The sequence below is a fragment of the Anastrepha obliqua genome, chromosome 1, assembly GCF_027943255.1.
Source record: "Anastrepha obliqua isolate idAnaObli1 chromosome 1, idAnaObli1_1.0, whole genome shotgun sequence".
Lineage (NCBI taxonomy): Eukaryota > Metazoa > Arthropoda > Insecta > Diptera > Tephritidae > Anastrepha > Anastrepha obliqua.
The window spans coordinates 61,661,977-61,676,540 of record NC_072892.1 but is presented as its reverse complement, the minus strand read 5'-3'; the positions used below and the strand labels follow the sequence as shown (position 1 = coordinate 61,676,540).

General features: G+C 36.8%; 1 protein-coding gene across 9 annotated transcripts in view; it reads left to right on the top strand.

The window, feature by feature from the left end:
• The window catches only part of LOC129245461 (regulator of G-protein signaling loco), an 89,153-nt gene that overhangs the window by 59,115 nt on the left and 15,474 nt on the right, over positions 1-14,564 (top strand). The window contains exon 1 of one of the 9 annotated variants that reach the window (XM_054883704.1): positions 1,198-1,271. The exons of the other annotated variants lie outside the window; for them this stretch is intronic. The gene's annotated coding sequence lies outside the window, so the exon portion shown is untranslated. Of the gene's footprint in view, positions 1-1,197; positions 1,272-14,564 lie in introns of those variants that run through there. 9 annotated transcript variants of the gene reach the window in all.

The window sequence follows — 14,564 nt, the reverse complement described above, 5'->3', positions numbered from 1 at the left end:
GAATAAATTTGTTTGTATTGTATTTAAGAGCAGTATACAGTTAGAATACTAGGACTTCGTCTCGGTGGCATATGCCTGACTGTTTTGGACTACTAACTTCGGGTTAAAATGCAATTTTAATTATGTAATATATATTAAAATTATTGAAAGACAAACCTTCAAAAAGACCACCCAATTTATTTGCATGAGTAAATTTTTTAAAATAAAATGTATGTTTATTGTCTGTCCTTAAAACACAAAATTTACTTAATGATTAATCTTCCTTTCAATCACATGTGCGGAAGTTGTCAGGCGGAAGGGGGAAAGAAAGTATTTCCACTATTTATGCGGATATCCAGGTCTGGCTAGAGCTTTGCTCTTTCGGTAAGCCTTTCTTACAGCAAATTAGTGAAATCTCAAGCGTAGAGATAAACAGTTTGCTGCTATACTTGGCTCTCGCGAAATGAATCTGACAGAACAATAATACCAAAAAACAAAAAAAAACAACAAGACATCGCAGAGAACAGTAGTAGTAAAACGGCGCTAGTCACTAATTAGGATTATTTCAATAGAAATACTCAGCCACATCAACAACAACAACAATGTATTTTATATATAATATTAAACATTTTTTGATTTTTCTGTGGTAGCAGCAACAACATTTATTTAATGCCGGAGCGATAGTTTAGGCACAATTAATTTCTAAGTAATCTTCAAGATCAATATCAAGTAATATGAATTCAAGAAATAGAATAGAATAAAAGAAAAATTTTAAAGTAACGGCTTCATTTTAAAAAATCACAAAGCATCTACCAGTGCATACATAAATAAGTGCAAATGTATAAAAATTTATTTCCATGCAAGATGAACAAAAAATAGTCTCTAACTCGACTCATTTACGTCAATTGCCAATTGTCATGCACAGGCGTTTGCCGTTTCGCACAGGCAGTCGCAGGCAGGCTTTTAAATATTCTCAACATCAACAACCAGCTAGGCACCAGTACGGCGTTCAATAGTCAGACCATCAGTCAGTCAGTCAGCTATAAATCCTCGTAAATATTTTTCGTAATGCTCATTTTGCATTTCATCAACGTGCGAAACATTTAAATACACAAAACAGAAATCAAACAATCGCAAAATAAAAATAAAAAAATCAAAATGAAATACTCATAACATAGATCCGAACATTTGTGCGAACAAAATCCAACTCATCCGAATTCATCAGTAAAGTCATTGAAACGGGTACAAATTAGCGGCAGGCAACAGCCGCATTTAGTCAACAACAAACGAAGGTAGGAGAGCCGTGAATAAAGCGAAGCCTTGCTTTGCCTTGCCGTGCCTTATTTTACTTAGCCATGTGTCGCGCGTTAGTTTCTAGGTATGCCAATTCGACCGTTGTTTTCAAAAAACTACAAGTAAATAAATATGTGATGCCAGTCATTGACTCTAGTTTTGTGCAAATATGCATGGTTTTGCGTTTTGAATGCTAGTACATTTTATAAAGGGTGGGTCATCGGCTGATTTCTTTGATTTTTGTTATTTAATGTTTCATGTCTATAATCGGCTTCTAATCCGAACCCACCGAATTATAGTCACCCACAAATCCATTCGGTTACAGCGACGGTTTCTGACTCTTTCAATTACTATTGCTAATTATTCGGCCCATGCAGAAAGTAATGCACCTTAACATTTAGATTTTTTTTTTGTTTTTTGTGGATTTTTCGATTGTTTTTGTATATAGCAAAAATGTACAACAACTTCAAGGAAACATTCTATTGTATTAAAATCAACAACTTGAACCTATAAAACTGCATACCAAAAATTCAATTTAAATCCCGTGGAATTGCGATGAAATATTTGTGAATTTTTGTGTAAAGTTTGAAATTTGGATTTTTATGGTTTTTATTAGACAATGAGCCGGATGTGCACAATTTTTTGCACCAAAAATATGGGTGGAACTGCGATTGTGGTAATCATCATCATCATCATCGTCGATTCTATTTCTCCTACTCAGTAAAACACCTCCATCTGGTCCTGTTTTTTTGCAAGAAGCTTGATTTCGTTCCAAGTTTTTCCTGACGTTTCAACTTCCTTCTGGGCCGCTCTCCTCCAAGATATTTTTGTGTGGCCCGCCTTGTGAACACCTTGTGGATTCCAATCCAGTGCTTAACGACAGATTTCATTTGCGTCCTTGCGAAGCGTATGCCCAATTCACTCAACTTTCGCAGTTTTACCATGTTAGCTACCGGCTTAATTTTGCATCTCTCGTATAAATCGTCGTTACTTATGATGTTGGGCCACCAGATCTTCAATACCCTGCATAAACATCTGTTCACACTGTTGTGATCATAGCTTAAGATATTGTGATGATTTCAGAAGAGAAACCTAGACTTAAGGTATGTAAAACCAGATATATGAAGATTAAGAATAAGGACAAGCATCAGCGTATCAGACAGCGTGGGTTTGAGTACACACAACATATGTATATCAGTAGTCGAATATTATTTCTCGCACCCAGCTCTAGTTGCATATTTTATTTTTTAGCATGAAATGATGTGCGAAATTAGTCAAGAAAAACATTAAGCCCAAAAGAAGCAAGAGCCTAATATGATGTGATGTGAATCGAAAAAAAACTCCTATTTAATCTGAATAACAAATAGGTTTTTTTTACTTACTTTAGATTGACTAGTTTCCCGGTATAGTTTTCAGAATTCGCTTCATGCTTGAAAAGACAGGAATTTCTCCTGTTTCCCACGAGGCATTTCACATGCGTATGCATATTAGTGCATGTGTTCATACATATATAGAGGTACATACATATGTATATGTATGTGTAGTGCCTAATATCATCGCACGGCACTACCTATTGGCAACGCATGGGAAACGTTTCACTCAAATGACTTCTGTCGCAGATACAGAAACAAGAAGGAAATGTAGGCTTTGCCACTACCCCGCTCTTGCCGGAAGGCGATATCGCTGTCTAAACTCTTACTTACTTCTTGGAATGTGTAGCAGCTTTGGAATCCGTAGCCATCCACAGTATTTTATTGTTTATCTGTGAGTCACCACATTGGGAATTATAGTGGGAAATTGGGTCCTAACTAGTGGTATCACAATGGGCCGCCAGGTTGGACCCCCTGTGGAGAGTGGCAACCGCCACACTCTTACAAATATGGCCATTAAAATATACGTATAAGAGAATTCATGAACATGTCCAGTAGGGAAGCTCACAAGTATTAAACTGCTGCTAGTAAATGTAAAGGGACTTTCAAAATTCGCGCCCACATTTTGTTTTAAAATAAAACATGTAAAAATTTAGATTCTTTCAGGGTTCACGCTTTTTATTCAACGCCTCTTAACAATTAAATGTGAAAAATTAAATCATTTAATTGTCCACCCTGAGCACCTCTACATGTAAAATCCGCCAAACAGTCGATTCATGAATGCCTAATTGTTGAGAACGTCGAGATGTCGATGTTGAAGGTTGCTCAGCAACACTTTGCGCTACAGCAGCAATATTTTCAACAGAACGACCAGTTTTTGGTCTGCCCGTCCTTTTTCTATCCTCGACAGAACCAGTTTCATGAAATTTTTCCCCCAACCTCTGAACTGCCGATTGAGTCGGGCGATTATTTCCACCAATAAAATCACGAATTTTGCGATATGTTGTTCTCAGACTGAAATCCCCAGGGACAGAGGAATCGAGGCAGACTTAGGGGCTCATGATGTCGTTACACGAAATAAAAGCAGTGAACAAACACCTGACGTGGTAGCAATTAAAAGCAAAAGCAGGAAACAGAAAAGAGTGGGCAAATTTCATTTTAATCCTATGCTCCACAACGGAGCTCGAAGAACAATGATGATGGTGATGATGATTGTTCTTAATGGTCAATCATTTCATTAAATTTCAATAATTTTTTATCGTTTAATTTTATCGTCCATGGTAAAAATTGTGCATCTGTCTACTTGACAATTGTAAAAGAAAAAAGGTGAGGTCTAGGAATTCTTCACTGCCTACATCTTTTGACAGACCTTTTAGAATCATGGCGTTTCTCTTTTTCCTTCTCTTGGGTGTAACACTGACTAAAGTAACACTTTGGAGACTTTGATTCGACAACATTTTATGTATTTTAACATAAAGTAAATTTATTATTTTATATTACAATTTTCGAAAAAGGCACATTAACTTAAATCTGCAGAATTCAAGACTATCACATAATCTCTCCATGTATCCGAAATTTTAGTAAACTCAAAATCACGGTAATACTCGTAATCTGCAAATAACGAAGAAAAACTCTATTTTCACTTTTCGCATGGTTTGGCGCATGAGTAGCGAAGTGATTCGTAATTGAAATAGTGACTAGCGCTGGATCCCAAATTTATTTCACTACTCAAGGTTTTTCCTACTGACAGACGCTTTACCCGCTTCAATACTTTACATGCATCGCCGTTACAAATTAGGCAGGTAAGAAGAATCGTAGCTCAATGGAACTGTAAACAAATCACAAACTTTTGCAACTAGAGTGCAATAATTTCTTACACACTAGGAGATATAGGGCTGTTCTAGGTTAGTGACGATGCAAAATATTTATTATTAGTATCGAAGCGAACATACGAGTATCGATGACATAAAAATAATCGCTCAGATTGTGCTTATTGATATCGAAGTTTAGTAGTTAAAAAAATAAAAATTTCCGTAAGCCATTTACAAAAATTAGCTTTTTAATGCTTTCGAAGTCTTTCGCAAGGAACTGAAGTGGTCGACCCCAACAAATGTAATTTCATACGCCTGTATATTCTTGGGAAAAAGTTATTTAATTTTTCTCCCATTCTTAACTTCTAGTGGATTGCTCTTACTTGATAATTGAAACTTTTACTTGGTTCGCAACTAAATTATCGAATATTTGTACTGGTATCCCTAAGTAGATGCAATACTGTGAGTGTCACTAGAAATCGTAACCTATTTTTCGCATATTTATTGTTTATAAATTTTTTTTGCTAATTTATTTGTTAAAACATAGTTCATATTCTCCAAAAATTGTATCAAGAAAACAAAAAAAAAACAAAAACAATTTTATGAAATTTTCAACAAAAAAGGGAATTTTGAAAACATTGAAAAAAAATTATAATAACTGTATAACTTTCAGTACCTCCCACTAAATAGATAGAAATACAAGACGCCGCAAAATCAATCATCCAATTTTGTTTTTGAATAACCTTTTACTACATAAAAAAATGATTTTGAGTAATGGAAATTTTTACTTCACTTAAAAATAATAATAATTTTGGAACTGTTCGTTCAAACTGCCGTTCGAAAAAGAATTCGCAGAAATCCCTTAGGAAGCAAAAGATCATGTCCAAGGAAATGAATGTATCGACCAGATTCATGTTAAGACTAATTAGAGATGAAAGCCTTCCGTCGACCAACTGGTCACCTTTTGACAACGCGCTTGAAGAAAATTAGACTCGACAGATGCAAGCAGCTTCTTCGGTAGCACTCAGTCAACGGCCCTGAAAATATTCTTTTCACAGATGAGAAAATTTTCATTGTTTAAGAAGTTTTTAATAAGCAAAACGTTCAAAATCTTCTAAAACCACAAAAAATTTTGTTCCAATGGTTCAGCGTGACCACCATTTGGTGCGCGTTTGACCTTCCAACAAGCTTCCGTTCCAGCCGATAAGGCAAAACCTGCCCAACAGTGGCTATAAAACCATATTCGTTTGAAGGCTTGTGTAAAAGCAAATGAAAATTTAAAACTTATTTTTTTAATATTTACATAAAAAAAGAAGTATTATAATTTCACATCTATAACGGGCTTAACTTGTAACAGAACTTATGGCAGGACTAAGTAAATCTTCCGATGGCGTGATTAATTTTACGTCACCTGTTACACCGCCGTATGCAGTTGCATTTATTTAGTGTTCTGTCTTGATTAATAGCGCTCTGACTTTTTACCTCGACCGTAGTGGAACTGAGGAAAGTAGCGAACTTTCGCTTTTTTACCTTTTATTTTGGAACGCTGTAAAACGTGACTGACTTCTCCAAACAAAAGTTGTCAAACAAATTTTTTTAAAGGTTATGTTAATAATATGACACGAGGTAATCTTCTTTTAATATCATGAAATATGGCTCATTAAAAACATTTAACGGAAAGCATTCACAACTTTTTAATCACTTAATACTAACAAATATATTTGTTAAGTAATGCAAGTAAATATTTAAACTTCAAGAACACAGAAAGGAGTCCCCCAAATATATCTCGAATTTCTCGATATTGGTCAATAATTAGTCATTAAATGTTTCTCTGAAAGTGAAATTGTAAATAAAAGGGAAAAGAAAGTAAGGAAAGACAAATAAATAAAATAATGAATGAAACCTCTTCACTCTTTGCCGAATTTCCGAAACACTTTTTACCAACAATCGCATTTAAAAGCACTTCTTCCGCACTGAATGGTGTTTTTCACACCTCAAATGACTAATTCTTAACAAATATGCATCGTATTAGTTTATTGTTTTGAGTTTCCCTTGGGCAGCACTATGCGGCATTGATTGTTATGGCATTACATGCGCTTTGAAGTTAATTAAAGTTACCATTACCGCAATACTTCACCGCTTCTCGACTCAAATTACGGCATAATGCAAACCATTGTCAGGCCACCTTAGTACAGGGCCGGCATATCGGTTAGCAAAGCCACACAAAAAAGGTGTTAAAGCAAAACGTAAAATGCTTTGACTCCACTTACTTATGTACACACACATATATGGATGTATGTATGTAAATACATAAACGAACATATTTGCTTACTCATTTTACTACCGGAGTGCATATTTTCCCAGCAATACCGTATTTCCTTATTTCACAGGCATTTTTTCTTCTTCAGCTAAATAGTTTACATTTCAAACTCCCCTCCCTCTCTCTCTTTGCTGATGTTGCTTGATGTATATTGTACGGCTTTTTAATATATGGTATTTTCTATTATTTATTGTTACCACTGTTGTTTATGCAAAAGTCTTTGGCCAGTGTGGCGTGTAAGATTTACCTACTTCCTTTTGCCATAACACACAAACTTACGTATACATTTGCACGTACTTTTATTAACTCTTCTATGTGGTGTCGTATTACTGCTGAGAATGGAAACCTTAAAAGCATCAAGTGGACTGTGGTTCAGGGAAGTGGTGGAAGCTTGGCGGTGGTCTGCCTTGCGCCCAACAGATATCTACAGTATCAGTTTACGAAATATCGGATGCAAATAAAAAATGTAGATGTCACAATGTCGTTTCTTTTATTAAAACAGAAACAAGGCGTTAGATGAACAAAAATTAATAAAAAAATGTTATGAGCTTCAGTCCAATTCATTTATTTTGTTTTAATTTGGAAAAGCTACAATAGTAAAAGCGATCGATCTTATAGCTAAATAAATAATAATTGACCCCTATACTTTTGGTAGGTGTTTGGCCAAGCTCGTTCTCGTTTTGTGGCGTGATTTTCGATGTTGTTCCACAAATAGAGGGAGTTACAGTTTTAAGCCGACTCCGAATGACAAATGGTTTATTTTATGAGGAGCTTTTTCATTGCCTGCCGAGGGGTGACCGCTATTAGAAAAAAAACATATTTGGCTGTTTGATGCACGGAGATTCGAACCTACGCACTGCGGTAGTCACGCACCAACTCAATCGGCTACGACGGCCGATCTTATAGCTGATGTCTCTAAAATCCCACATCTCCTCATCAAACTTCTTTCTAGGCTTCAATGACACTTTAACACGAGTCCTTCGAGTACTCAGCCAAAGGGAAACTCAGCAATTAATAGATTTCTTTGGCTTTGCATTCAAATAGAAACGTATTCTTAAATATTTCTGTAATTTGGGGAAAAAGGAAAACCTGTGAGAATGCCAGTGAGGACTCCAAGGAAAAACTGAGAATCCTCACTGGCGTGTCATTGTCCTCACTTACAAGTCATTGCTCAGCTATCTGCACAGCTTGGCCATATGCTCCACTTACTCATTGTGTCTGTGACCAGTCCCCAGAACTCCAAAGCACCTTCTTCTCGAATGTTATGCTATAGCGAGAAGAACGATTTGATATCTCGGCCGGATGTGGACGGAAGAAAGGATCATACGTTCGGCCCAACCCAGCTCCATCTTAGGTTTATTGAGGGGTTTGGATTGGGTACTGTGAGGAGTAGAAAGCACAAAAAGCCGTGGAGTCGAAGTGATTACCTTATTTTCATTAATTAATGTGTTCAACAACCTCGACCCGGATGTCCCACTTTCATTGGCTGCTCGCCACCTTTACAGATCTCGTAATAATACTCAAATATTGAGGTATCATGAAAAAGAAATGTCTCACTCATTTTCATGGCGCCAGTAAAAAAAGAAATACGCAAAAAAAAACAGACCCAATACCATACTTACTCGTGTTACTAACTACAGAGTTCCCAAAAGCGAATTAATTTTCAGCGACTCCGTTAGTTGGGTCATATTTTTGAATGAATTCGACCGCTCCAGATATAAAAAGAAAGACCAAGTGAAGAAAAACTTGACTGTGTTTTTACTCCAATTTGCTGAATTAAGAAATTCGGAAACTGGTAAACCAGCATAAGCACACAAAATGGGTTGAGCATTTGAAGGACTAAAAATTCACGTTTGGTGCGAGTAAACTCTGTTTCACCGTAAGATCCCTATCCAACCCGTTGAAACACAGTGACAGGGTGGCAATCATATCCGATGATTGTGTTTCGTTATCGGACCCGAAGAGTCGCGCGAGCCATTGCATTTTCGGATAGATAGAGCGAGCTGGCGTGCAGCCAGAAGCATGCACAATCTACCACTCACTTTCACCAGCGATGAAGTTCAGTGGAGCATCAGGAAGACAAAAGCCTCCAAAGTCACGGGTTCTGACGAGGTAAGCATGTTCATGCTTAAAACTTAAGTCGCTCCTAACGAAACAGGGTCGACCGTTAGATGAGATAGACGACAATGACCGATGGCTTCATTACACTGGGCCACTAGAAATAATTACCGTTTCGTTAAAGTCAACAAAAATATTTTAAGCTGGACACCATGCCACGCCTTGTATGCGTTGCGACTTTCAGCTATAGAATCTTACACCTAAATAAGGCATTGGGAGTCCGAAGTATAGAATGCTGAGGTATGGCCAACATGAGACCGTTAACCGGCTCTCAGTGATTTTGAAGAAATTAGCTGATTTACTGACGGAACCGGAGTTGACAGCGGTTTGTATACGAAAAAATTGCAATTGTGTTGAAAATATGCGAAAAAAAATCAACGCAGCCATCACCCATCTCTCTTCGTTGCCATCTAAACACCGACTGATTAGACTGAGGAGCGGGCAGCCGAAGTTACTCTCGCAATTTTGCTTCGGATGGCCAATCCTTGATTCCCAGCGAAGCGTTAATCACAAAAAATCATCAGGCATTCGGTAGGCCTGAATCCCCCGCCCCGAATCAGGCAACTCAAATTGTTTGAATACTGAACTTTTAGTTTTTAGTTCTGTGGAGGTTTCTTAAAGACTTAGATCATTTATTTAAAGAGAAAAGCTATCGAATATGATGGTCACGATTTGTAGTACTACATTGTCGGAGTTTTCTACGATCGAGTTTACTGTTCCGTCTGTTATAAACTCCGTTGGAAATCTCTTGTACATGGGACGATTGTTCCAAATTGATAATCACTTAGAATTTATTTCAAACTGTGATTTAACACACAGTTATATTTATCTTTTTATATGCATACACACATTTACTTATAATCAAATCTCGACCACATGTATATGTATTTATACATATACACAAACATACATTTATACAAAATAAAGCCATTATTGATAGCTCTGCAAAAAATATCGAATGTGGAACACTCTAACATCAACAGCAGCGATCAATTTGTTTTCGCTTTACTTCTCGCAGCGAATCGACAATTTCATGCAGCAATCAAATGCGCTTTACGCTGAGCAAAATAAATTTCACTCATTCGTTTGCACGCTTTTTCCGTTGGCGATTACTGTTTCTATGATTATTGCTGCCATTAAAATTTTCATTATATTGAATTGCAAGCAGCAAAAAAAAGAAGCAACAAAGCAAATCGTAAAAAGCAAACTTTAAAATAAACATGTATAGGAATTATATTAAACATTAGAGTGGAAAAAAGCAATTGCAAGCAAATATTAGAAGTGAATGGACGCTCAATAAAGTCCATTGTCCACTCAGGCATATCCGGCGTAACTAAGCATGCATGTATGTATGTATGTGTGTATGTAGCAACAGATGAGAGGAGGCGCGCACCAATAGCAGCAAACGCGACAATATTTTGCAATCACGCCGCATAGTTAGTTGTCGGCTGTTTTATAATTTTGGGTTAGCGACTGAACGTTGAAGCGGTCGCACGCATAACTGTCCCGGCCATGGGAGTCTGGTGGTCATGTCATGGAACCGTTCATTATGCGCCAGCGGCAATACTAGCGGTAATATTCTTGATTGGTTTATATAGGACACATACGCGTCACAAGGCATTGCGCATGCAAATATGTATGTAGGTGTGTATGTGTGTGTACGTTTTGGCAGAGATTCTGTGTATTGGTGTATGGCCGCTAGCATTATTGGTTTGGTTCAATGGTTGCGATGTGCTGCTCTGTGGGCACAAATTCCAATTGAGTTAGTTTTTCGTATAATTTTCAGTCAAATATTTGAATATTTTTGTGTGTATGTATGCAGTTGCATTTGCATGTATTTATGTATGTATGTGTGCACAGTATATATGTGTGCAAACTAGATGCGAAATGTGTTTTGAAGAGGAGCAGGTTAATTAACTTAAGTTAGAGGTATGCTCTCAAATAGTGTTGCCACATATTTCCAATACAACAACAAAAAAATGTATTAAAAACTTGCGTAAAATATCTCAATATTGTATTTCTGCCATGAAAAAGCTCCTCATAAAAAATATCGGCCGTTTGGAGTCGTCTTGAAACTGTAGTTTCCTCCATTTGTGAAGCAACATCAAGACGCACACCACAAATAGGAGGAGGAGCTCGCCCAAAGCACCCAAAAAGGGTGTATGCGCCAATTATATATTGGCCTGGCAACTAAGTAATTGCCGATTTTTTTAGAAAATCAAAGACAATTTTTTCATGGAACTAAATAACTGGCGGCCGCCGTAGCCGAATGGGTTGGTGCGTGACTACCATTCGCAATTCACAGAGAGAACGTCGGTTCGAATCTCGGTGAAACACCAAAATTAAGGTAACCATTTTTCTAATAGCGGTCGCCCCTCGGCAGGCAATGGCAAACCTCCGAGTGTATTTCTGACATGAAAAAGCTCCTCATAAAAATATCTGCCGTTCGGAGTCGGCTTAAAACTGTAGGTCCCTCCATTTGTGGAACAACATCAAGACGCACACCACAAATAGGAGGAGGAGCTCGGCCAAAGACTTTTTGGGTCTTTGGGTGTACGCGCCAATTATATATATTATATATATAAATAACTTTATTCTGCAAAGTATTGAACGTTCATAAAACGAACCAGAAGTTTTTTTTTAGCAAAAAACTGAATCAGGATCGATTTGACATCATCATCATTATTGTAATTTTTACCATTCAAGGAGTTTTGTAAAGATCGAAGCAAAAAGTTATCAAATGGTGCAAGATCAGGAATATATGGTGGATGTGGCAAAACATCCTAACCAAGCTCCAATAATTTTTAACCGAGTGGCCAGATGTGTGTGGCCTTGCATTGTCAGGATGGAATACAATACTTTTTCGATTTGTCAATTCGGACCGCTTTTCTTCAACTGCATTGTTTAATTTCGTTAGTTGTTCAATATAAACATCAGAATTGATCGTTGGTTGGGAATACAAAGTAGACAATTCCTTTGTAATCCCACCAAACTTATAACAAAACCTTCTTTTGATGAATATCAGCTTTTGATGTTGTTTGAGTTGGTTCACCTGGCCTACTCCACGATCTTTTCCGCTTGATATTGTTGTCCATTTTTCATATCGCCAGTTATCAGTCTTTTTAAAAATGGATCATTTCCATTACGTTCCATGTATCGAGTTTTTGAACATAGCCAAGTTGTTTTAAGTGATTTTCAATGCTTGTATGTGACACATGAAGCTTCTCTACAATCTCACGTGTTGTACTGTGACGATCCGAATCGATTATTGTTTTGATTAGGGCGTCATCAACTTCAACTGGACGACCAGAGCGTTTTTCATCTTCGAGTGAAAAATCACAAGAACGAAATTTAGAAAACCAATTTTGACACTGAAGTTCTTTTAAGGCTTCGACACTATAAACAGCACATAACTTTTTATGAGATTGCGCTGCTGTTTTCCCCTTTGCGGCAATAAAAAAGCAAAATATGACGAAAATTTTCCTTTTGATTTTTCATTTTTTACGAACGCCAAACGAAAACTACGCAACCGATCAAAAACTTATTTTACTGATTGTCAGCTGAATTACAAACTATCAAATAACAAAATATGTTTTACATTTGTACTACGTCTACAAACCTAAAAATTCAACTGAAGCAATCTATGAGTGAAATCCCAATTACTTATTTGACAATCCAATATATATACATACATGTATATATAAACAAAAACATTTTATTAAATATGCAATGGACTAATTTACAGGCAACAAACAGAGAATTGAATAGTGAAATTTTGCAGAAATGTCAAAGATGACATAAGAAGTACCCTCTAGGAATTATTCTAGGCGCCACTTTCGAAAGGCCCTTGACAAGTGTATATCACCACAATTAATTTAAGAGTAATAAGTAATAAAAAATATTTTTCAATAACTTAATTTGTTATAAGTTTAACCATTTTATAATAAAACCAAATTTATTTTTGAGAAACTTCTTAGGCGTCAATGGACCAGCGAATATGGAGAGTAAAATTTCAAGGCCATGTAACGTTTTGGGCATTTTCGTTCCGCGAGAGAGAAAAAAGATATAACGTAGAGGAAAAGGAGAGAGAGAGCTATACCTTATATACATATATCTTAAATACACTTTAGGCTATTTTTCCTCAGTTTTTCCTTGTGGTTGCTAATTTCTAGTGAGAAATAACACTGCCTACTTTTTGTCGCTTGTTTGTTGGTGCAAACTTGTAGGAAATATATTTTTGGTGCCTACTTTTTGGCGTTATATTTCCTTGGTGCGTACTGTTTGGGGTGTTTTTGGTCCCAATTTTTTTGGTGCCTACTTTTTGGCGCTTATTTCCATTTCCTGGCTAGTGCTTGTGCGTACTATAAAGTTTCGTCGGGTTTATTGGTTTTGTCTCGCGGTAATTTGTGCCGTTGATGCGGTCCTGGAATCGCTGCGTTTGTGCGGGTGATAAACGCTCTGAGGTACCCGTTGTTGCCACGGTTTGTGTCCGGCGTTTACCTACACCGGTCGACCCTTCTCCGTTTTTTGTAAATTTTGTCTATTTCTATTCTCTGCAAATCATGTGAATTTATTTATTATAGATGTATATTCTTTCTCTCTCTCTCTCTCTGTCTCTCTCTCTCTCTCTCTCTCTCTCTCTCTCTCTCTCTCTCTCTCTCATTCTCTCTCGGGTCTCTCCCTCTTTCTTTGTCTGGCTTGAAAGTTTCACTTCTGTTATGTGTACTACGCTACACGCCCTTTTTTTAATATATATATCACGTTTACTAGTGCAGGTTTGTAAGTAATTAAATATTATTTTGTATATGTATATATAATATGTTTTTTTAAATTTCTTTATATATAAAGGTGGTTAAATTTCAAGGGCCGATGTTGAATGTGAATCACACCTAAACGTCAACGACACCGTTGGACTTCTTTCTTTGGGGTTATTTAAAAAAAAAAAGGTGTACGTCGATAAGCCAGCTACAATTCAAGAGCTAAAGGATGAGATAATTCGGCACATGAACGGCATAGAACCTCAATTATGGCTCAGCGTCACCGAAAATTTGAACCATCGGATGGAGGTGTGCCGCCGAGGCCGCGGCGGCCATTTGGCCGATATTTTCTTTTATACGTAATTGAGCCATAACAATATTATCATAACAAAGAGAAATGACAATAATTTCCTAAAAAAATTGTATTTTATTCAAAATCAACACCGGCCCGTGAAACTTAACCACCCTTTAGATAAAGAACTATTTGCATTTGGTGGTCTTTGGAGGTGTACCGCCGAGGCCGCGACGGCCATTTGACCGATATTTTCTTTCATACGTAATTGAGCCATACCAATATTATCATAATAAAGAGAAATTACAGTAATTTCCAAAACAAATTGTATTTTATTCAAAATCAACGCCGGCCCTTGAAATTTAACCACCGTTTATATATTTTTTTTAAATGTTTGGCAAAAAATGTTTAGTTTCTCATAATGAAAAACATCCTACTCAGACTTTTTTCTTATTTTCTCTTTTCTTAGCGCAGAATTCTTGAAACTTCCATGTCGAGACTCCCATAACTTTTCAAGTTTTACTCAAATACATACAGCGAACAAATGGATGTACCTCGTATAATACGTGCCATATAAAACGTATGCTAGCGCTTCTCCAAAGCCGTAAATTGCACTGATTTATC